The 22545-nt window shown below is 39.4% G+C and overlaps 1 long non-coding RNA gene across 1 annotated transcript in view; it reads right to left on the reverse strand.

Moving 5' to 3' along the window:
• Positions 1-9110: 9110 nt before the first annotated feature.
• The window catches only part of LOC126108574 (uncharacterized), a 44638-nt gene continuing 31203 nt past the window's right edge, over positions 9111-22545 (reverse strand). The window contains exon 3 of the long non-coding RNA XR_007523555.1: positions 9111-9387. This is a non-coding gene — a long non-coding RNA (uncharacterized LOC126108574). The remainder of the gene's footprint in view (positions 9388-22545) is intronic.

The raw sequence follows: 22545 nt of genomic DNA on the forward strand, positions 1-22545 counted from the left end.
AACACATAGAACTGTGAAAGGGAAGGCGAATGGTGGACTTCAGTTTATTGGGAGAATTTTAGGACAGTGTGGCTCACATGTAAAGGAGACTGCATACAGGACAATGATGTGGCCTATTCTTGAACACTGCTTGAGTGTTTGGGTTCAGTACCAGGTTGGGTTGAGGGAGGACATCAAGGCAGTTCAGAGGCGAGCTGCTAGATTTGTTACCGGTAGGTTCGAACAACACACAAGTGTTACAGATATGCTTTGAAAACCAGCATTTGAAGCTGACTGCCGAATGATTCTACTGCCGCCAACATACATTGTGCATAAGGGCTGCGAAGATAAGATACGAGAAATTCGAGGTCATACAGATAGCCATTTTTCATCACTCTATTTGCGAGTGGAACATGGGAGGAATGACCAGTAGTGGTACTTGATACTTTCCACCATGCACCATATGGTGGCATGCACAATATTGATGTAGATGTAGAGAGAGGTGGCAGGTACACGGGCTATGTGATGAGTGATTGGTGGAGCCTGTAGGGTGCAGCACTTACTGGAGGTGACGTGAGTTCATGTATTTGGACGGAGTGGCAAGATGGAGGAGTGGGAAACTGTTGGTTGGAGAGTGTGGGAGATTGAGGTCAGGACGATGATGGGAGCAAAGGATGTGTTACAGGGATAACTCCCACCTTCGTAGTTAAGAGACGCTGGTTGTAGAGGGAAGGATGCAAATGGTATGGGTTCTGAAGTCACCATTGAAATTGAGCATGTTGTGCTCGGATGCATGTTGTGCCACTAGCTGGTCTACTTTGCAATTGGTCAAAGTTTGATGGACAACTGTCAATTTTTGGTGAACAACTGTTTGGTAATCATACCTACATAAAAAGATATGTAGCATTATGACAGAGTCTGTATATGACATGGCTACTTTCCCCAGTGGCCTGGCCTCTGATATGGTAGGATAAGCCTCTCACAGGACTGGAGTAGGAAGTGGTGGATGGATGGATTGGGTATGTCTTGCAGTTTGGTCTCCCACAGGGATATGATCCCTGTCACAAGGGATTGAGAGTGGGAGGGCATAGGGATGGACTAGGATGTAGTGTACGTTGGGTGGGCAACGAACATCACTTTCATAGGGGTGGCAAGAATCTTGAGTAGGAAATCCCTCATTTCAGGCATGCTGGGAAATAATCAAAGCCCTGATGAAGAATATGGTTCTGTCATTCCAGTACAGGGTGATACTGGGTGAGAAGCACTCCTTTGTAGCTGATTGTTAGAGGTGGTGGGAGGATTTCTTTTTTTTGGGGGGGGGGGGGAGTTCATTGTGGGGATACAGCACAGGAAATTAGTATGTGGACTATGTTTTGGGAGTGGTGCCTGTCTGTGAATGTGAAGGATTCATGAGACCTTCAGCAAATTGTGCAACGGAGTTTGTGTCACTGCAGACATGTCATCCATAGGTGGTTAGGCTGTACAGGGGGAGTTTTTTGATGTGGAAGGGATGATAACTTATAAAAATGCAGATAGTGCTAGTGAATTTATTGTGGATGGAGGTGTGGATGAAACCTTCAGAGAGGAGGAGGTCAACATCAAGGAAGGTACCACACTGGGTTGAGGTGGACCAGGTGAAGCAGATGAGAGAGAAGGTGTTGAGGTTGTGAAGGAATGAGGATAGGGTGTCATGGCCTGGAGTCTAGATCATGAATCTGGGGGAGATTAGGCATTGGGGCTTTTGGCAGGCTAGGAAGGTTTCCACTATATGGCCCATAACAGATTGGCACAGGTGGGTACCATGCAGGTGCCCATGGTTGTGCCATGGGTTGTCCCATCAAGGGACTAGTAGAAGTTGTGAGTCAGAATATAATTGGTAAGGTGTGTAAGAAATGAGGTGGTGGGCTGGGAGTCTAAAGGACTGTGGGATAAGTAGGCGGTGTTCAATTGTGGCAAGGCCATGGGCACGAGGTATAATGGTGTATCTGGAGGTAGCATCAACAGTGAGGAATATGGATTGCAGAGGAAAAGGAGTGGGGATGGTGGGGAGTTGGTGAAGGAAGGTTATTACCTTTGATGTTGGGGGCTTGTTTTTATGCAGCTGGTTGGAGATGTTACTTAACAAGGGAGAAAATTCTTTCAATGGGAGCAAGATAGCCTGCTCAATGGGGTGTCCAGGAATGTTGGGCTTGTGGGTTTTGGGGAGCATGTACGAGGGCAGTTCAATAAGTAATGCAACACATTTTTTTTCTCGGCCAATTTTGGTTGAAAAAACCGGAAATTTCTTGTGGAATATTTTCAAACATTCCCGCTTCGTCTCGTGTAGTTTCATTAACTTCCGACAGGTGGCAGCGCTTAACGGAGCTGTTAAAATGGCGTCTGTAACGAATGTGCGTTGCAAACAACGGGCAGTGATCGAGTTTCTTTTGGCGGAAAACCAGGACATCTCAGATATTCATAGGCGCTTGCAGAATGTCTACGGTGATCTAGCAGTGGACAAAAGCACGGTGAGTCGTTGGGCAAAGCGTGTGTCATCATCGCCGCAAGGTCAAGCAAGACTGTCTGATCTCCCGCGTGCTGGCCGGCCGTGCACAGCTGGTACCGTGCAGGCATACAGGCCCTCATTTCAAGGTGGCGTAAGGCCATAGCATTGAATGGAGATTACGTTGAAAAATAGTGTTGTGTAGCTAAAAGATTGGGGAATAACCTGGTGTATTTCAATGCTGAATAAAACAACCCCTGTTTCAGAAAAAAAATGTGTTGCATTACTTATTGAACTGCCCTCGTAGAAGATGGGTGTAGCTTAATTGCCAAATAAAATGTTGAAAGGTATGTATTGTAATATGACAGGTACTAAGCAGAGCACACTAAGTGGAATATTGTACTTGTATTCCGATGTGAGCAGTTCAACATTGTATTGGAAAATTGCGCATTTTAAATCATGACATTGGCACATTTGTGCCACTTTGTCGTTAGAGGGTGTTCATATAGAATGAAATGGGTGGCTTAATAAATGCACATAGTATAATAGCCCAAATGACTTTCATAACACACACATTAATCAGTTGTGGAAGCATCATTTGTATGGGATAAAGCATATATGGCATAAGTCACTTCAATGTGACAAATGATAAGCATGCAGCAGAAAAAAAGGAGCTTGGAAAATAGTTTTATAAAGCCATATCAGTCGCAGAGAGGCAGAAGTATCATACATTGATAACTATGAGCAAGATTAAAGGCAAAAAAGTAAATTATTTATGATTTTAAGAATTTTTATGTCTATAAAATTCAAGTGCAGCATGCTTTTGAACAGATTACAAAACTTGTTGCTTGTACCTACGATAATAAAATGGCTTCTGTGCTATCCAGAGATGAAGTGAAGCTTTTAGTTACATGTCATTGTAGACCAGACCTTTCTTTTTCATAACCATGAAGGCCAGATAAGTTGAATGTAATAAAGAAAATTAATACTTTGTAAGGAAAGATAGATTGCTGCTTACTATAAAGATGATGCATTACGTTATAGACTGCACAACATATTAGCTTCGCGTCGCAGTCTTTAACAGAAAAAGAAGCATACACATGTTCTTTCACACAAGTAAGCACACCTCATACACACATGATCACCATCTCCGATGGCTCAGACCATTCTGGCCTGAGCTGCATGCGATGGCAGTCATGTATGAGTGTGCTTGCTTGTATGAATGAATGTGTATTTGTGTTTTTTTTCTTTTTCTGATGAAAGGTGTGTTCAAAAGCTAATCTTTAAGTGCATTTCAGTTCTGCCTGTTTCCAATGTAGTGTGTAATATTTATTGTAAGTAGCAAACTATATGTTTCTTAGATGTCTGGTATTCCAATCTGGAGTTTCCATTGTTTGATTTGATTTCACACTTTGTAAAGTAAATCCCTCAACTGTCACTGGAAGAATGTATACACTATCAGACAAAGAGCTGCAAAAAGTCTCATATTATATTGGAAAAGTGTGTGTTGTTGCATGTTATGTCATAAATTGCTTGAAAGTGCTAGGTTACGTAATTTAAAAGAAAAATGCAATGCATAATTTTAGACTCAGATAAGATTGTGAGATCACCATAGCATCTTCTAGTTGAAGATGAGTAAAAAATTTCTCCATACAAGGCACTCAGTTAACACATTGTTAAATAATAACACCGACATCATTGTTTGTCTGTAAAATGAAGGTTTACCTAAGTAAGTTATTTGTAGTCTCTTTGAGCATGTGTAACTGTTATGGTGTATGTTAAAAAATCTTCACAGTTATCATGGGAAAGCCAAAAGTGTATTTAAATTTAAAATTCTAATAATGTAACAAATTGACTGTCATTAAATAAATGCTAATGAGTTGACAGCCTTCTTTAGTTTTTGGCATACTACATCATTGTAATGAGTGCAAAGCCCTACAGTCCATACCCTAGGTGCTGCACTTATCAGTAAATTAAAATTTATTTTAATATGTTCCCACTGAAACACCATCATGAAATTTGACACACACATTTACAAATAGTGTTTGAGTAACATACTTTTTTGTAAACAAAAAATATCAAATTTTGTAATTTTCAAAATTAAAAAATAAATTCATCTGATAAAATTCAGCATTGTTATGAATATTGTCAGTTAGCACACACTCTCAAAACTTATAAGAAACTGAATAAAATGGTACAAATTTTAGGTGTGTAAATCAAATAGTTTTTGAGGTATGTTAATTTTAATGTTTCAAAACATAATAAAAATCACATAGTTTTGGAAGTTTTAAAAATTAATAACTAAAAATAAAAGTCCAAAAAAATTTAATCTGGGATTTTTCATGCAAATAACTATTACTATAAGTATACAAAAATTATAAAAGTCTGAGGTATCAAGAACCAGACCACTGGTTCATTTCATGTGGACTAACCCTTTCCTGATAATATGTCATGGCATGCATTCCATGAGCAGTTGTGTCAGAAAGTATCTCCAATGCAGTTTGTATTTGGTTCTTCTATTAATATGCTCTATCATACATTCTGCAATACAGAAGTCAACACAAAATCTTATAAACTGTCTAATGACAATCTTTGGTGTCTTCCAGTTGTTTACATTGTTTTCTGAGGTTGGTAATTGACCATGTCAAAGAGTGGTGATACCTACCTGCATTTAAATATGAAAACTGTTCATGGATTGGAATTTTGCTTCACGACAATTACAGTGATTTCTATTAGACATTTTGGCAATCAATAACTCACTTAACTCACATATCGGTCATTGTAGGCATTTCCCACTTGACCTTGGAGTGTACTATTTGGCAGGAGACGAGGATTAACCGCAATATGTACGACAAAATGCAAAAAGTGTTAATTTGCAAGAAAATGATATGATAAAGTTACTCCTTTGGCATTTGTATATGGACTATCGTAATGTTCGACCAGTACATAGCACATATTCTCTGAGGACTGGGTGGAGCTATCGTGTGGAAATTTGTCATATACTAAGGTGTCTGGTCCCTTTGTTGTGTTCAAAATACAAGCTTCTAAGTCATTGCAATTTACAATTCCAGCGATTTCTATTAGGGCTTCTGGCAACCGATAACTCACTTAACTCATTTACTGGCCATTATAGGCACTTCTCATTTGATCTATGAGCGTAATTTTTGGTAAGAGACGAGGATTACCAGAAATATTTGCAAGAAAATGCTAAAAGTGTTAATTTGTAGTAAAATGTTATGATAAAGTTACTTCTTTGCCATTTGTAAATCGACTATTGTAATGTTCGACCATTACATAGGGTGAATTCTCTGAGAACTGGGTGGAGCTATCAACTGGAAATTTATGTCACGTAGTAAGGTGTGTGGTCCCTTCATTGTGTACAAAATATAAGCTTCTAAATCACTGCAATTGGCAATTACAGCGATTTCTATTAGATAATATGGTATTTGATAACTCACTTAATGGCCTTTGGTCAATGTCATCATCTCCTCTTTACTACAGGTGATTGGCATGTAAAAATGTGCCACATGAAACAATTGTGTATCATGTACATGGAATGGAGCAGCACATTTAAGATGCAACAGAGGTTGCATTTTGGAGGCTTTTTGTGGCACTACAAATATAGAAAGATGTTTTATAATCTTGGATGAAACAAAATGTTTTCTTTTTCTTTTTTAGAGAGGGATATGGAAATCTACTCTCTTCAAAGTTAATTAGAATAGTTTGCACTGACAGATTTATATAAGAAGTGAAAAACAGGAAAGACAATGGCAATTTCACTGTCACCACTGCTGTTAGTTTTTTTCACTGAAAAGGGAATTAGAGAACTGTTGTTTTTCAAAGAAAGAACATTAGCACAATACAATTCATTCATGATGCAAAATTGATATCTGTAGCTGAAATTGTATTGGATCAGAGTTGTGCACTAAAAGTAGTGGAACATGTGTTAACTGTAGGTGAAGATATGCGTATCATAGAGAGCATGCTAGATGACTAAATGTTGCATCCAGGAAAAAGAATCTTAATAGGCACACACAAGGCACAGAAGCAAACACAAGACTGAAAGGTCTTTTGCAAGAATCACTAGCAGCTAATGCCCACGATATTTCATGACAGTTTTGTGCCACATCAAAGACTTTTGTCACAGGTATATGACAAATATTTGATCAACTTTCTTTGTCAAAGAAATTTGCTAATATATTATTGGCCTTAATGTGAACAATTATGTTGTACCAGCTGTCTTACTGTTATGTTCAAGAAATGCATTTCCTCCAACTTGGCTAATAACGTTAGATTTGCACCCAGGCTTCAGATCCATTCTGAAACTTCTTCCATTTTTTGTGCCATGTTCGCCTCTTTTTACAATTTCTTAGGAATTCCTGTTCACTAGTGATCTTATAATAACATTATCTACTGGTATTTACCATGTGCTGTCACAAGCTGTCTTCAATTCACTTTTGAGCTATTAGGAGTTTGAGAGTTTAATGCTTCCTCATCTAGAGGCAGATGTGCTGTAAGTTCCTGGGCTTCCTTTCCTCTTTGCCACTATCTAAAATTCTGCTCCTATCTATTTTCTATCATCCTCCTTATTACTGTCCTCCTCATTATCAACCTTATCTGTACATTCTGCCTTGTTTTCTGTTTGTGTGGCTGTAGTGGTTATTGTTCTACCCTTAACATTGGTTGGTCTTTTGGCCTTTCTGCAACTAATTTTCCTTTTTATGGACTTTTCATTTCTTATGAAGATAATGAGTATTTGTATTATCTGTCTGATCAAGGAGATTATGATTTACAATTTCATTCCCAAGTGGTGTTTCATCTTCAACTGTTGATCCAGTATCCATTCCAGTTATCATTATTCTCTAGTTCTATATGAAATTTGGTAACTGATTACTCAGTGGTTTAGAATTCATGTTTTGTTCTTCGAATTTCCACCTCCAAGAATATCTGATGTACCTTTCAGTCTTTACACTGTCAGCTGCACAGTTTCTTTCTGTTTACACACAGTCTGTAGTTTCACTCACTTGCTGTTTTTGCAGTACTCCTTCAGAAGGCCTGTTTCTCCACAGAGGGGCAAACAGCAAACTAGAATGTGTCTCTCATAAAATTTTGCATTGCACACACAGTTCTGACATTCTGTAACTGCAAATCACAGTGATTGATTGAAAACTAACATGCACCCTCTTTTTTGTAACTAACTGTTCTCTGAATTTATCATTTACACCAGCAGGTGATGCACTGTCTGTTTTCCTCTTGGACCTGTTTTAAATCTAGTTTTTATATCATCCAACCATTTATAATACATTGACTAATTCATTCCACTTTCTGACAGAATTACTGTTAAGTCTTCTATTATCCCTACAGGCCTCCATTTTCTTGGGTTCTCATTTTTCTTTTTTTTGTTTCCTCCCATATGTTGTGACAGCTTGTTACTTTCCTCTCTTAATTCTGTTTCAATTAAGAAAACATTGTTGGACATCTTCATTTCCTTAGTTCATCCTTTTATTTCTTTCTATGGTTTAGCTCCGTGACACGAGTCTTTGCATACATCTTATCCCTAATTAATACCTCACTATCAAGAGTTACATGTGCACTTCCAACTTTTAATTTAAGTGGTTACATTACTGGTGAATAGTTGTGCCATCTCCTTTCTGTTATCCTCCCTAACTCTCACAAGCAATATTACCCAGTGGATATATATACATTTTAAGTCTAATGTTTTTGTCCTGGTAATACTTGTGGTAACCTGCAGTTTGTCATCAAAGATTTTAATTAATGATTCATGTTTTCTAGATGCATGATTAACTCCAAGAGCTCAGAAATTTCTTTTTATTCTTACTGAGAGGTTGCACCTCCTCTCTCTGTCTCTGTCTCTGTCTCTGTCTCTGTCTCTGTCTCTGTCTCTGTCTCTGTCTCTGTCTCTATTTGGATAACTTTCTTTGTTAGTCATATTTCATATTGTATGAACGAAACAGGAAAGATACTGACTGGTTTTGTTTACCTGGTTGTGGAGTTACACTTAGTTTCCATACTTGTATGTATGCATATGCACCTTCACCACAACATGCTTGCTCAGAGAGGAGTTTGGTAGTTTGGTGTTTCTTTGAGTCGTGGAGTTGTATATAATTAAGAGAATATGGAAGGAGAAGATTAGAACAGAAAAAAAGAAGGAAATGCTGTGTGGGATAAGTAATGAGGGATGGGCATAGTTTCTCTGACTTGGCTACACAGGAAAACTATTGTTCATATTGAAATGACAAATAAAAATTTAAAAAGCAAATGAGACCTATTATATCTTATAGAACTGCAGCCTGCCTTTGAATGGTTGCCTTTCTCATTCACATCATTCAATGCCACTGTAAAACAAATAAATAACCTATGATATAAAGTTAATAGACACTGCAGTGGGTAAATAAAACAAAGGAGTAATTAGGACTTTAAATCTGTCAACATTCTGGGATGGGAATCATGGATCAATAAGACACCTACAGTTCAGTAAGAAGAGAGTATTTTATAGTTAATTTTTATATAAAAAGGTATATTTATCATATGTAAAATACCATTATATTCCCCACAAATGGAAAAAAGCATTAGTAAAATTATTAATAATCATTATTTTATACCTTCAGCCATGGAGAGAAGAAACTAATCATACAAGCCAGCACTGCACAGCACATAAAATACTATGGCCCAGGTCTCTATGCTCATTAAATCATTGAATATATTCAGATGAACTATCATCACTGCCAACATTCATTGCTTTCGATATTATATGTTTTGGGATAGGTTCTCCCTTTAGCAGTGCTGCATATATATCATTTACAGCCTGATTTTCTGTTGAGGTATGAATAAACTTTGCATCTTTCTTTTTGACAGTTTTGTCATCTTTTGTCTTCTGTTGATGAACATATTGCAGAACTTCCCCACTGAAAAGTAAGAAAATGAATATAACAATAGCTATGTGCCGGACATAAACTTTTGTAACATAATAATATATATCGCTTCATGTTTGATTTTAACCGGTATTTCAAAGATAAAGCTTAAAAAATTAAATAAAATTAAATTAAAGTTCCCTAAAATGCAATACTTTATGTGAACAATTTTTTTGTGATCCTTATTGACCATACCTCCCAAATAACTGAGGAAAGATTCAGTAGGACACAAAAATCACAAAACGCATTGTAAATGTGAAGGAACCTGGAAAGCTATTTTATTAACAGTAAGTACTTGACAGGTTTGTACTTTTTCTCAATGGACTATTCTAAAATAACTATAGATTAAGAAACTCCATGTTAGCTCGATTCATTTTTCAATACATCACCAGTCCTGTTCTGCTAAGTGCAGTCTTTCCTACAGTGTTAGAAATATATACAGCTGTTGATGTAAGGCTGAATCTCTACTGGAACTTTGTAGCATAGTAAAATATGATGAATATGTCAAGTGTGAATGGAAAGTTTTAACAATGGGCTTATAATTGTACAATGGTGGTACTTACATGCTACTGTGATGCATCTCCTTCAAAGCCCACTTCTGACTGAACAAACCGACTCCAATGGTGTTTCCACTTTTGGAAACATTCCTGGAAATTTCTTTCCTGAAGTCTGTTAAAGATGCTCTCCATATTTTCCTGGATGTCTTCAATTGAGTCAAATCCCTTCCATTTTAGTGAAAATTTCAGTTTAGGAAACAGGTAGAAGTCCACAGGAGCCAACTCATAGTAATTTGGCAGTTGTGGAAGCATAGGAATTTTGAATTTGGTCATAAATTCAATGATGGAGAAGGCACGATGAGCTGGAGCATTGTCATGGTGTAGCACCCAACTCCTGGCTTTCCACAATGCGGGCCATTTCTTCTGCACCTTCTCATACAAATGGTCAAGGACACATTTGTAGTATTCCTGGTTAATTGTCTGTCCTCCAGGGGTGGATTCATGATGCATAATACCGGCAGAATTGGAAAACATCACCAACATTGTCTTCACTCTTGAAACTCTTTGCCTTTACATATGTCTGCTTGTGTCTGTATATGTGTGGATGGATGTGTGTGTGTGTGTGTGTGTGTGTGTGTGTGTGTGTGTGTGTGTGTGTGTGTGTGTGTGTGTGTGCGCGCGCGTGCGTGCGCGCAAGTGTATACCTGTCCCTTTTTCCTCCGAAGGTAAGTCTTTCCACTTCCGGGATTAGAATGACTCCATACCCTCTCCCTTAAAATCCATATCTTTTGTCTTTCCCTCTTTCCTGATGAAGCAACTGTGGGTTGTGAAAGTTTGAAATTTGTGTGTGTGTTTGTGTGTTTTTTATTGTGTCTGTCTACCAGTGCCTTCTCATTTGGTAAGTCACAGCATCTTTGTTTTTTACTGTAGATTTTTTTATGCATAACATAATGCAGACAAAATAATTCAGTGAACAGTTGTGTATGTAGGAATTTGTAACACCACACTGATTTTCTTTGCATCCATGAATGATATACACAAGTTGGACAAAAAATAGTAACAACTGTTTGATATTGTGGAGGACTACCTTTAGAATACAGTGCAGCCTGTCACCCTAAACTGCAATTTGTGTAAAACTTGTCATTGAGTTTCATTTCATTCCCCCAAAGAAACTTTTCCAGATCACTGAAAGATGCTGAAGTATTGGAACACCATTTGCTGTTTTGCAAATACAGATCACAGTGACTTTTCCAGCTGTATGAGTGAGTCAGGAAGTTGCAGTCCTCTGCTGGGAACAATGGCAAGGAACATGGTCATCTAAACTGGTTTCATAGGGGGTGAATCCCAGTCACCATGCGAAACTGTGTCAAACATGGCTAATTACTGTGATATAAGGGTGAGAGCTTCAGATACAAAAGATGAATACTGTGATGTCAGTAGGGAAGATCCAGTGGCTGACTAGATGCTGTAACATAACAGGTGAAACTGTGCACCTGAAACAGTCATCCACAAATACACAATGCTATTAGCCTCTGCTTGGGAAATTTGTACTGATATTTCTTTTTCTATGTTTATTTAATAATACATTTATGTATTAATAATTGCAGAAGTATCTGAATAACATAATGCAAAATGGGCAAGAATGAATAAAGTAGATGTTTTGACAAGTGATTGCTGTTCCAGTTCATGGAATATATTAAAATAAAAATAACTGAACTGTAATGAGAAAAAATAATATGTGATAGAATAAGTGTGTACAGAACTGTGTAATGTATTTTGGTTAAATATTTGTATAGTGTGAGAAGTGTTTCTAAGCAAATTATGGTCAAGTATGTGGATGATATTTTGACTAGAGCAGTGTGCCATGTGACAAAATGTAGGACAGGGATGCAAGCCAGAGATTGAGATATTTGGTGCATTGAGATCTGCACAGATAATGTGGGCTAGAATGGCCAGGGGTCACACACATTTTAATTCTGTGGTAGAATCATGCCTATATGATTGTTCAGAAGCTAATCTTCAGTTTATAAGTTTTTGAGCTGTCAACATAAGGCAATTTATGGTGACTGTGATGTAGTGAACTGTTCACTGCCCACGACTACTATGCTAAAACTGTTTTAGACTTGACTGGACCATTGTGTGTAGGACCATCATTCATAGAAAATAAATTTTCTATGAATAAAGCAACAATATACACTCCTGGAAATGGAAAAAAGAACACATTGACACCGGTGTGTCAGACCCACCATACTTGCTCCGGACACTGCGAGAGGGCTGTACAAGCAATGATCACACGCACGGCACAGCGGACACACCAGGAACCGCGGTGTTGGCCGTCGAATGGCGCTAGCTGCGCAGCATTTGTGCACCGCCGCCGTCAGTGTCAGCCAGTTTGCCGTGGCATACGGAGCTCCATCGCAGTCTTTAACACTGGTAGCATGCCGCGACAGCGTGGACGTGAACCGTATGTGCAGTTGACGGACTTTGAGCGAGGGCGTATAGTGGGCATGCGGGAGGCCGGGTGGACGTACCGCCGAATTGCTCAACACGTGGGGCGTGAGGTCTCCACAGTACATCGATGTTGTCGCCAGTGGTCGGCGGAAGGTGCACGTGCCCGTCGACCTGGGACCGGACCGCAGCGACACACGGATGCACGCCAAGACCGTAGGATCCTACGCAGTGCCGTAGGGGACCGCGCCACTTCCCAGCAAATTAGGGACACTGTTGCTCCTGGGGTATCGGCGAGGACCATTCGCAACTGTCTCCATGAAGCTGGGCTACGGTCCCGCACACCGTTAGGCCGTCTTCCGCTCACGCCCCAACATCGTGCAGCCCGCCTCCAGTGGTGTCGCGACAGGCGTGAATGGAGGGACGAAAGGAGACGTGTCGTCTTCAGCGATCAGAGTCGCTTCTGCCTTGGTGCCAATGATGGTCGTATGAATGTTTGGTGCCGTGCAGGTGAGCGCCACAATCAGGACTGCATACGACCGAGGCACACAGGGCCAACACCCGGCATCATGGTGTGGGGAGCTATCTCCTACACTGGCCGTACACCACTGGTGATCGTCAAGGGGACACTGAATAGTGCACGGTACATCCAAACCGTCATCGAACCCATCGTTCTACCATTCCTAGACCGGCAAGGGAACTTGCTGTTCCAACAGGACAACGCACGTCCGCATGTATCCCGTGCCACCCAACGTGCTCTAGAAGGTGTAAGTCAACTACCCTGGCCAGCAAGATCTCCGGATCTGTCCCCCATTGAGCATGTTTGGGACTGGATGAAGCGTCGTCTCACGTGGTCTGCACGTCCAGCACGAACGCTGGTCCAACTGAGGCGCCAGGTGGAAATGGCATGGCAAGCCATTCCACAGGACTACATCCAGCATCTCTACGATCGTCTCCATGGGAGAATAGCAGCCTGAATTGCTGCAAAAGGTGGATATACACTGTACTAGTGCTGACATTGTGCATGCTCTGTTGCCTGTGTCTATGTGCCTGTGGTTCTGTCAGTGTGATCATGTGATGTATCTGACCCCAGGAATGTGTCAATAAAGTTTCCCCTTCCTGGGACAATGAATTCACGGTGTTCTTATTTCAATTTCCAGGAGTGTAATTCTAATATGTGCTAAATATGCATATCCCCAATTTCTGATTTCATTGCTTATTTTACTCTTATATATTGGTATTTCACTGATGGACCTCATAGGTCACATTAATAATCATTAATCGCTTATGTAAGGACATAAAGCAACCACGTGCAATGAAACCGCTGTGTAGACGAGTCATTTAACAGGTTGTATATTCACCCACTACTGGACTGCTAGTACTAGTAGTTACTGCTAACCAAAGGAATCATTGCAATTAGGTAGGCTCATCAGGGAATGGACTGTTTCCTTTCCAATTAACAAGTATTTTGGGATTGAGTGTCCCAGGAAGTGTATAGGCCTGAGAATAGTTAGCGTGGGGGCCCAGACCAACACAGTGCACATCAGTAATGGTTTGGCACTGCAATCATTGAGCATATGTGAACATTAATACACCAGCATGCAGCACCATAAGAGGCTCTGGAATGTGTGCCTACTTCGTGCCACAACTTTTTGTGGGACAGTCTGTTTCACCCTTTTGAGATACTGCTCGTCCATGTGAATTTCGCAGAGCTGCTGTGTTCATGCTACCACCAGTCCACATGGCAGTTGTGGCGAGACACCGCTGACCATACCAGCACTGCTAAGTATTTCTGTTCTCGCTTGCTGTGCCACACACAGATGTGCTGTGACTGTCTCCACACCGTTGGCCTGCCATCCCTATGACGCTTGATTTCACATGTCACAGTAATAGTCAATGTTGTAGCAGCCACAATTTAAGTATAAGCATCAGTAGCATTATACATCTTGTGTTGCTAGTCATCAGCTGTGACTGGTGAGATTCAGAAACTTTCAAGTGATTGTGGAGCAGAGGATATTAGGAGTGATAGTAGTAGCCTTAGTTTTCCAAAGGAGAGTGCTTGGGTGCGAGGACAAGAACTCACTCAGTTACTGAATGCAGTGAGTGAGAAATTAGATGAAAGTTTAGATTCAGAATTGGAAAATATAAAATCTGAACAAGATGCAAGTATAAAATCTGAAATTGAAGGTTTAAAAACTGAACTTGGAGATATCGTAAGTAATATACCAGCTCGGCAAGCAGTTATGATGATAGGGTGTCCCATGGAGGTTGGTAGTATTATAGAACCACTCAGGGCTGGAAACAGTACCACGCAATAGATTTCTTGCCTATGTGCAAAGATAGCTTTATAACAGTGATGAGTGAGGAGGTAAAAGTGAAGTTTGTAAAGGGACAGCTGGAGGGACCAGCTCAGACTTGGGCTAACCAACATGCTGAGGAATTTGTAGACTTTAAGGAATTTGAAACAATGTTCTTGCATAAATGTTGGGGGTAGGCCAAGCAATTAAGGCTGAACAATTACTTCTTAAATGGCCCAAATTACAGAAATGGTAGAGATACTATGAGAGAATTCTATGTGAAGGAACCAATGGTGGATACATAAAAACCCAAGGAGGGGGCGCTTAAGGTATCTTGACCTACCTTTACCTTTACCGTAGTAAAAAAATAATCAAGTCACATGCAAAGTTTAAGAAAGTTTTATTTATACTAATTATACATATATACAAGATGATGCCATCTTATGCTATAAAAAAGTTACAATTGTGGTTCTCTTCCTTAAATGATGATGAAATCTATGTGCCTACTCTTCCTGGCAAATTGGTTAATTCCATTGCCAATAGGACAATCAAAGTCAGGGTGAATGTTCAACATAGCTAAGCTATTAAGCTGATCGTCCTTCACCGTCAACTTCAGCCATGTCTTTGTACACCACAGTGTTGAAAAACTTCTTTCTACTGTAGCAACAGATGCAGGTAGCCAAGCAAATATTTTGCACAGCGTGTGCAAAGTAGGACAGTCAGTGTTAGGACAGACAGACAACGCTTGCATAACAGAGGCATGATCATTAAGGGAATTTATGCTCATTTGCTTGTATTGAAGAACCTCTCTCATTATTCTCTTTTTAATCACAAAGAGTGACTCTTCTTCAAAGAATGGTAGTTCAGTTAAGCACTAATTCAGTTTACGTGCCAGATCATTACCATTATGTTTCAGTAGTTGTGAGGGCAAAGGCATACTGAATTTTAAATGATAATTATTTTCTTCAGAAAAACGTTCTCTCATGTCAGACATAACAAGGTTCAATGTTGGCATAAAAACAGCTCTCTTCCAATATGTCATAGCATCATTATGATTGCAGTTTTCCCAGTGTCTTTGTCTGCCTGTAAGATGAGGAACACTCATCTCTACATCTAACTCTTCCGTAACTGCCTTCACCTCTTCAACAATACAAGCAAAGTGGCTATTAGCATTAGCTCTCATGCCCCCCTCACCCCACCCTACTCCCTCCCTGTATGTATCAATCACTGGAGGGAACTCTGCAAACTAATACATTTAGATAGAGTGTTAGGGGTACTAACAGAAATATCAACACTAAAAAGAAGGTTGCCAGAAAACTTGCAATGAGATCTAACACACAGCCCTACTGATTCAATGCAATAGTTTTTGAATTTTGTGGAGAACATGGTCAGGCCACTGTGTTCTAAATCAAAACTGGTAGAACATAGGAAGGTAGAAATCAGAATATGGGTAACAATTATGGAAATAATTTCAATGGCAATGTGAACAGATGGTCAAGTACTAGGAATGAGCATAGTGACAATGATAAGTAATGGAGAAACAGGCAGGAGGGAGCAGAAATAAACTATTTGTTCTCTGGAATGTGAATGAGTTGAGGCTGTATGCTGACAGGTGATATAGTAGTGATAAATGGAGACACTAGTGTTCCAGTATATTAGTTGTATATGTGAAACTGGTTAAGTATACTGAAGATTGTGTGTGTATACTTGTAAGAGATTTTGTAGGATTTAAGGTCTATGTTGAGTGTAACTGTTATTTTGGGGGTTAGTTAGTGAGCAATAATATTGGGATGTAGGAAGAAAGCTCATGGGGACAATAGGTTGTGTCTGAATACGGCAAGAAAAGTTGCATCTGGAGCTTGCAGTGGGTGCATGGGAGTGATGCCAGTTGTGAGATGGCAAAAAAAAGGTCTCGGCAAGGGAAAATATCTGTAATTTGAAAAAATACTAGTGATATAATTGTAATTATATATCATATGCAATGAACTGTTACTTCATGTCTGCTGGGTGGAATAGTACATAACATACCTGTTTAAGAAAAATGTTTATGAATTATAAACACTATGATTGTGATCAGGTTCTGAGATTGATCCATAAGGAATCTGCATTCATTTGATATTTGTATGTGCACCAAGTTCTTTCACTTGTGATCTGATACAGTAAACACATGGTAAACCAGGGAGGGTTTCAATAACATGATCACTGGGAAGCCATAGGGTTAAGTTACGGGCAACTTTTGATTTTGGTCATTTGTTTGATGCTTGTCAGCACAATGGCTTCACTGAAGAGGAGTACATTGCATTGGCAGCTGTACTTTAATGTGAGAGAGGTGGTCTGCTGATGCGAGATGGAGCTGGGACTCAAGGAGGAGGTCCTTGCTGTGGCAGCAACTGGAGACTGCAATGAGGGCATAACCAGTGAAGTGGTGTGTAATGACATGAAGAACTGAAGATAGACAATTCCATTTAAACTGATTTGATTGATATCCATGGAGACTAATTAAATGTGTTTCAAAAATAAAGATCACTTACAGCTTAGATGTATATTGCTTACACATCTCTTATTTCAATGCCAAATTTTTTACCACATGAAGTTCCTAGTCAGGTTTTGGATCAGTTTTATTTGTACTCACATTTGTTTCTTATTTATATATATAGTAGCAGTACAGGGTGGAAGTCTTGGTGCTACTTCATGTAGCCATCACTTAGGTAATGAATTTGTGAAGTGGGAGTATGTAACAGAACAGGTGAAACTGTCCACCTAAAGCAGTCATCCTCAAACACACAAAGTTATTAGCCTTTGCATTGGTAATTTGTACTGACATTTCATTTTCTATGTTTATTTAGCAATACATTTATGTATTGATAATTGTAGAAGGATTTGAATAACATGATGCAAAATGGGCAAGAAAGAATGAAGTAGTCATTTTGACAAATAACTGCTGTTCTAGTTAATGAAATGTATTAAAATAAAAATAACTGCAATGAGAAAATATAACGGTATGTGATAGAATAAGTGTGAACAAAACTGTGTAATGTATTTCATTTAAGTATTTTCATAGTGTGAAAAATGTTTCTAAATGAATGATGGTAAAATATATGAATGTTAATTTGAATAGAGCAGTGGGCCATGTGACAAAATGCAGGACAGAGATGCAAGGAGAGATCATGGTATTTGGTGTGCCGAGAAGCACACAGTTAATGTGGGCTAGAATGGCTAAAGGCCATACACATTTTAATTCCACAGTAAGCATGCACAGAAGAGATATAAATCATTATTGAATCGCAGTGGTTCCTTATGGTCTCGTATCTCCAATACCTATGTGGCCAACTATGCTGGTAAAGTTTGAGAATTTGTGCACAGCTTTCCAGAAGAACATATTTTGTTGGGCAAAACAGTGATGGAAAAATTCATTGTACTTTTGCAGTTCAACAAAATTAATAAAATTTAATTTTCTTTTACACAAGAATAAGGATTTTCATCTGGCTCAGGCATCTGAAATGGAAGGCTAAATGGGAAACAATCAAGAAAAAATGCCTGTGTTTCAGTTAGTATCTACAGATTAAACATTCTGCCTTAATGTTGTTTAATGTAAGATCAATGTTATTTGTGAACCTGCATCATGTACCTTATATGAATCATTAATATGGTAAAAGTGGTATTTGTGTTGACTGGCAATTACCCTGCAGTTCCAAAGAAACTGGTACACCTGCCTAATGTCATGTAGGGCCCCCGTGAGCATGCAGAAGTGATGCAAAATGACATGGCATGAACTCAACTATTATCTGAAGTAGTGCTGGAGTGTGCTGACACCATGAATCCTGCAGGGCTGTCCATAAATCCGTAAGAGTATGAGCAGGTGTAGATCTCTTTTGAACAGCATGTTTCAAGGCATCCAAGATATGCTCAATTATATTCATATCTGGGGAGTTTGATGGCTAGTGGAAGTGTTTAAACTCAGAAGAGTGTTCCTGAATCCACTCTGTAGCAATTCTGGATATGTGGGGTGTCGTACTTTCCTGCTGAAATTGCCCAAGTCTGTTGGACTGCACAATGAACATGAATGGATGCAGATGATCAGACAGGATTCTTACATATGTGTCACCTGTGAGAGCTATATTTAGACATTCAAGTGGTCCAACATCACTCTTAACTGCACATGCCCCATATCATTACAGAGCCACCAGCTTGAAGAGTCCCCTGCTGACATGCAGGGTCTATGGATTGATTCATGAGGTTATCTCCATATCTGTAAACATCCTTCCATTTGATACTATTGGAAAAGAGACTTGTGAGACCAAGTAACATGTTTCCAGTCATCAGTGTTGACAGGCCCAGGTGAAGCATTAAGCTTTGTGTCGTGCAATCATCAAGGAGTACATGAGTGGGCATTTGGCTGCGAACACCCATACTGGTGATGATTCATTGAAATGTTCACAAGCTGACACTTACTGATGCCCCAGCATTGAAATCTGCAGCAGTTTGCAGAATGGTTGCACTTCTGTCATGCTGAAAAATTCTCTTCAGTCATCATTGGTCCCGTTCTTGCAGGGTCTTTTTCCAGCCACATTGATGTTGGAGATTTGATGTTTTACCAGATTCCTGACATTCATGGTACACTCATGAAATGGTCATGTGGGCAAAATCCCCACTTCATCACTACTTTGGAGATGTTGTGTCCCATCGTTTGTGTGCCAACTATAACACCAAGCTCAAATTCACTTACATCTTAATAACCTGTCATTGTAGCTGCAATAAATTATCTAACAACTGCCCCAGACACTTGCTGTCTTATATAGGCATTGCCAACTGCAGTGCTGTATTCTTCCTGTTTACATCTCTCCATACTTTATCTTCCTGTTTACATCTCTCCATACTTTAATATGCATGTCTATACCAGTTTCTTTGGAGCTGCAGTGTATTTTAAATGGTAAAAATCCATAACTTATATACAATAAAGTCAACTGTGCAACATTCTGCTAATCTGGCCTGTCTCATCCTGTCTGTAGCTCTATTGTTATACCTCACTTTTAGCTTGGCCAGTTCCAACAATGGTTGAGAGAAACACAGTATATGGCCAGAAAAAACGCTATGGTTATCACTTAGCAAACTCCAATCTATGGTACTGCTGTGACACCAGTGACATCAAGCGGCACTGACCAACAACAGCTTATTAGCCATGGCTGCTTGTTTGTTAAATGTCTAAGTATATTGGATATCATATATCTTGTAGGCATCTTTCCTTCCATGAGACAGCAGAATTTTTGGAAAACATATGAACATCCAAATTATTACAGATGTCCTACAATGTTTCACAATGGAAAGAAGTCTGGATTTTAAACTTCTGGGGCTTGAAATGTCAACAGGATCTACTGCAGAGAACAATGAAAATGTATACTTATGGAGCATATGTTTTCATTTCCTGGGAGCCCAGCACTGCTGATGCTGCTTCTTTGGATTCATCTATTTTGGTAACGGTAGAGCTATCATGAAGGTACAGTTTATACAGTTGCTATCATACTGTTTTCATTCAAACTATTTTTCTAGATGACTGTTATGCTCAGGAGTCACTTTCACAGCAGTGATTGCCATATGAGAGGTGAAAAACCACTGCTTCAGTTACGAAATTTAGTAAGTGTTCCACTACTAGGTCGCCTGCCTCCATAGCAGGGTGGTCAGCATGGCTGACTGTTGACAAACTGCCTATTGGCTTCTGTCTTGGGTTCTTCGGCCGATGTTCAACCTAATGATTTTACAGATGTTTTGCCAGCACAAGTGGCTGGCATTGTCAAAGCTTCACCCTGCATTGCTGGTGGAGTTCACCACTGGCAATGGAGGGTGAAGCTTTGACAGTGCCAGCCACTCATGCTGGTGAGATGTCAGTAAAATCATTAGATGAACATTGGCCGAAGAACCTGAGACAGAATCCAATAGGCAGTTTGTCAACAAGTGGCCACAAAAGCCTTAACAATTTTGTATGGCTCACCGTGATTCAGCAGAACCTCAGTTCAATTCCTTGTACTGCCAGGGATTTTCCTTGGTGGGAGGACTGGTATGGGGTGCACTCAGCCTCCTGAGACCAACTGAGGAGCTACTCAACTGATTAGTAGTGGTCCCAAGCTCAAGACACCCATCAATGACCAAGTAGCAGTGTGCTGACCACATGTTTCTCTGTAACGCATCAAATGCCATTGGCGGAGGATGACATGGCAGTTGGTTGGGCCCAGTTGTCTCATCAAGGCCAGGAGGAGGAACTTTACATTTACCACTGCCAGGTTCAGCAAGCAAAATTCTCGCATGAGCTGTGCATATATACACAACATTTGATATAGTAGCTCTATATGTTTCAGTGATCTTTAGTCTGAAGTCCTGTTTGATGCAACTTTCCATGCTAGTCTATCCTGTGCAGGCCTTTTCTTCACTAACTTAACTGCAGTACCCTGAATCAACTTGAAGCAGCTTACTGTATTCAACCCTTAGTCTCCTTGTTCTATTGTTAACTCCCCCCCCCCCCCCCCCCCGAAGACCAAAATTGAAAAATTAATTATTCCTTGATGCATCAGGGGGTGTCCTATAAACCCATCCCTTCTGTTAGCCAAGTTGTAGCAAAAATGTTTCTCAGTTCACCAGCTTTTAATTAGTTATCTGATCCATTTATCTAATCTTCTGTAGAAACTCATATCAAAAGCACTTATTTCCTTCTTACCTCAACTGTTTTATTGTTAATGTGTCACTTCTATACAAAGTTGTACTTGACACAAGTACTCCATAAATGGCTTTTAACACTTAAATGTAATTCAATAGTAACAAATTTGTCTTTTTTTGAAACAACTTTCATGCTACTGCCAAAATGCATTTATTTTCTCTACTCTAGCTATTGTCAGTTATTTTGCTTCCCAAATAGCAAAACTCATCTATTACTGTCTCACTTCCTAAACTAATACCATCACCATCATCTGATTTAATTTGTCTATGTAGCATTACCCTTGTTTTGCTTTTGATGCTACTCATCCTGGTAGTCCCTTCCAAGACACTGTTCATTCCCTTCCACAGCTCCTCAGAGCCCTTTGTTGTCTCTGGCTGTATTACAAAGTCATAAAGTGAACTTCAAATTTCTTATTTCTTCTCGACATTCTTTACTGCTTATCACTGTACCAAATGAATAGAGTTAAGGATAGGTTACAACTCTGTCTCACTCATTCTCAACTACTGTTTGCAAGTGAACTCTGGTTTCTGTAAAGGCTGTAAATAAGGTTTCTCGTCCCTGTATTTTGTCCCTGCTACTTGCAGAATTTCAAAGGTTTTATTCCAGTATAGACTGCCAAAAGCTGCTTCTAAATCTACAAATGCTGTAAATGTAGGTTTGCTTTTCTTTAGTGTGTCTTCAATGATAAGTTTTGGGTTCACCATAGTCTTGCTTGTTCCTGCATTTCAAAACTCAAACTAATCATTCCCGAATATGATTTCTATTACTCTTTCCATGTTTCTGTCAATAAATCATAAGATATTAAACTAAATATTCACTTCTGTCAGCAACCACCTCTTTGGAAATGGTATATTCTTCTTGCATACTGATGGGTATTTCACCTGCCTCTTTATGTCTTGCATATCAGGCAAAATAGTTTTGTCATGGTATGGCTTTGCCATTTTGAAGTCTCTGTCAATTTCATGTCCATATTCCGGGTTGCCTGATTCACTGGGTGAATTTTCATATTGTCACATCTTGCACATTAAATTCCATGCCCCATGTGTTTTCTAAGGGCCTTATCTTTTTAGATATTTGGTACTCTGCTGCCTTCAGCATACCATCTCTCCATCACATTTGAAACTCTCAACAACTACTAGTTATTTCAATTTATCCTAGTCCTATCTCCTTGATGTCTTGTCTTTCTGTAGTTTTTTCAGTTTTA

Source organism: Schistocerca cancellata, chromosome 11 (assembly GCF_023864275.1).
Source record: "Schistocerca cancellata isolate TAMUIC-IGC-003103 chromosome 11, iqSchCanc2.1, whole genome shotgun sequence".
In the NCBI taxonomy this organism is placed as follows: Eukaryota; Metazoa; Arthropoda; class Insecta; order Orthoptera; family Acrididae; genus Schistocerca; species Schistocerca cancellata.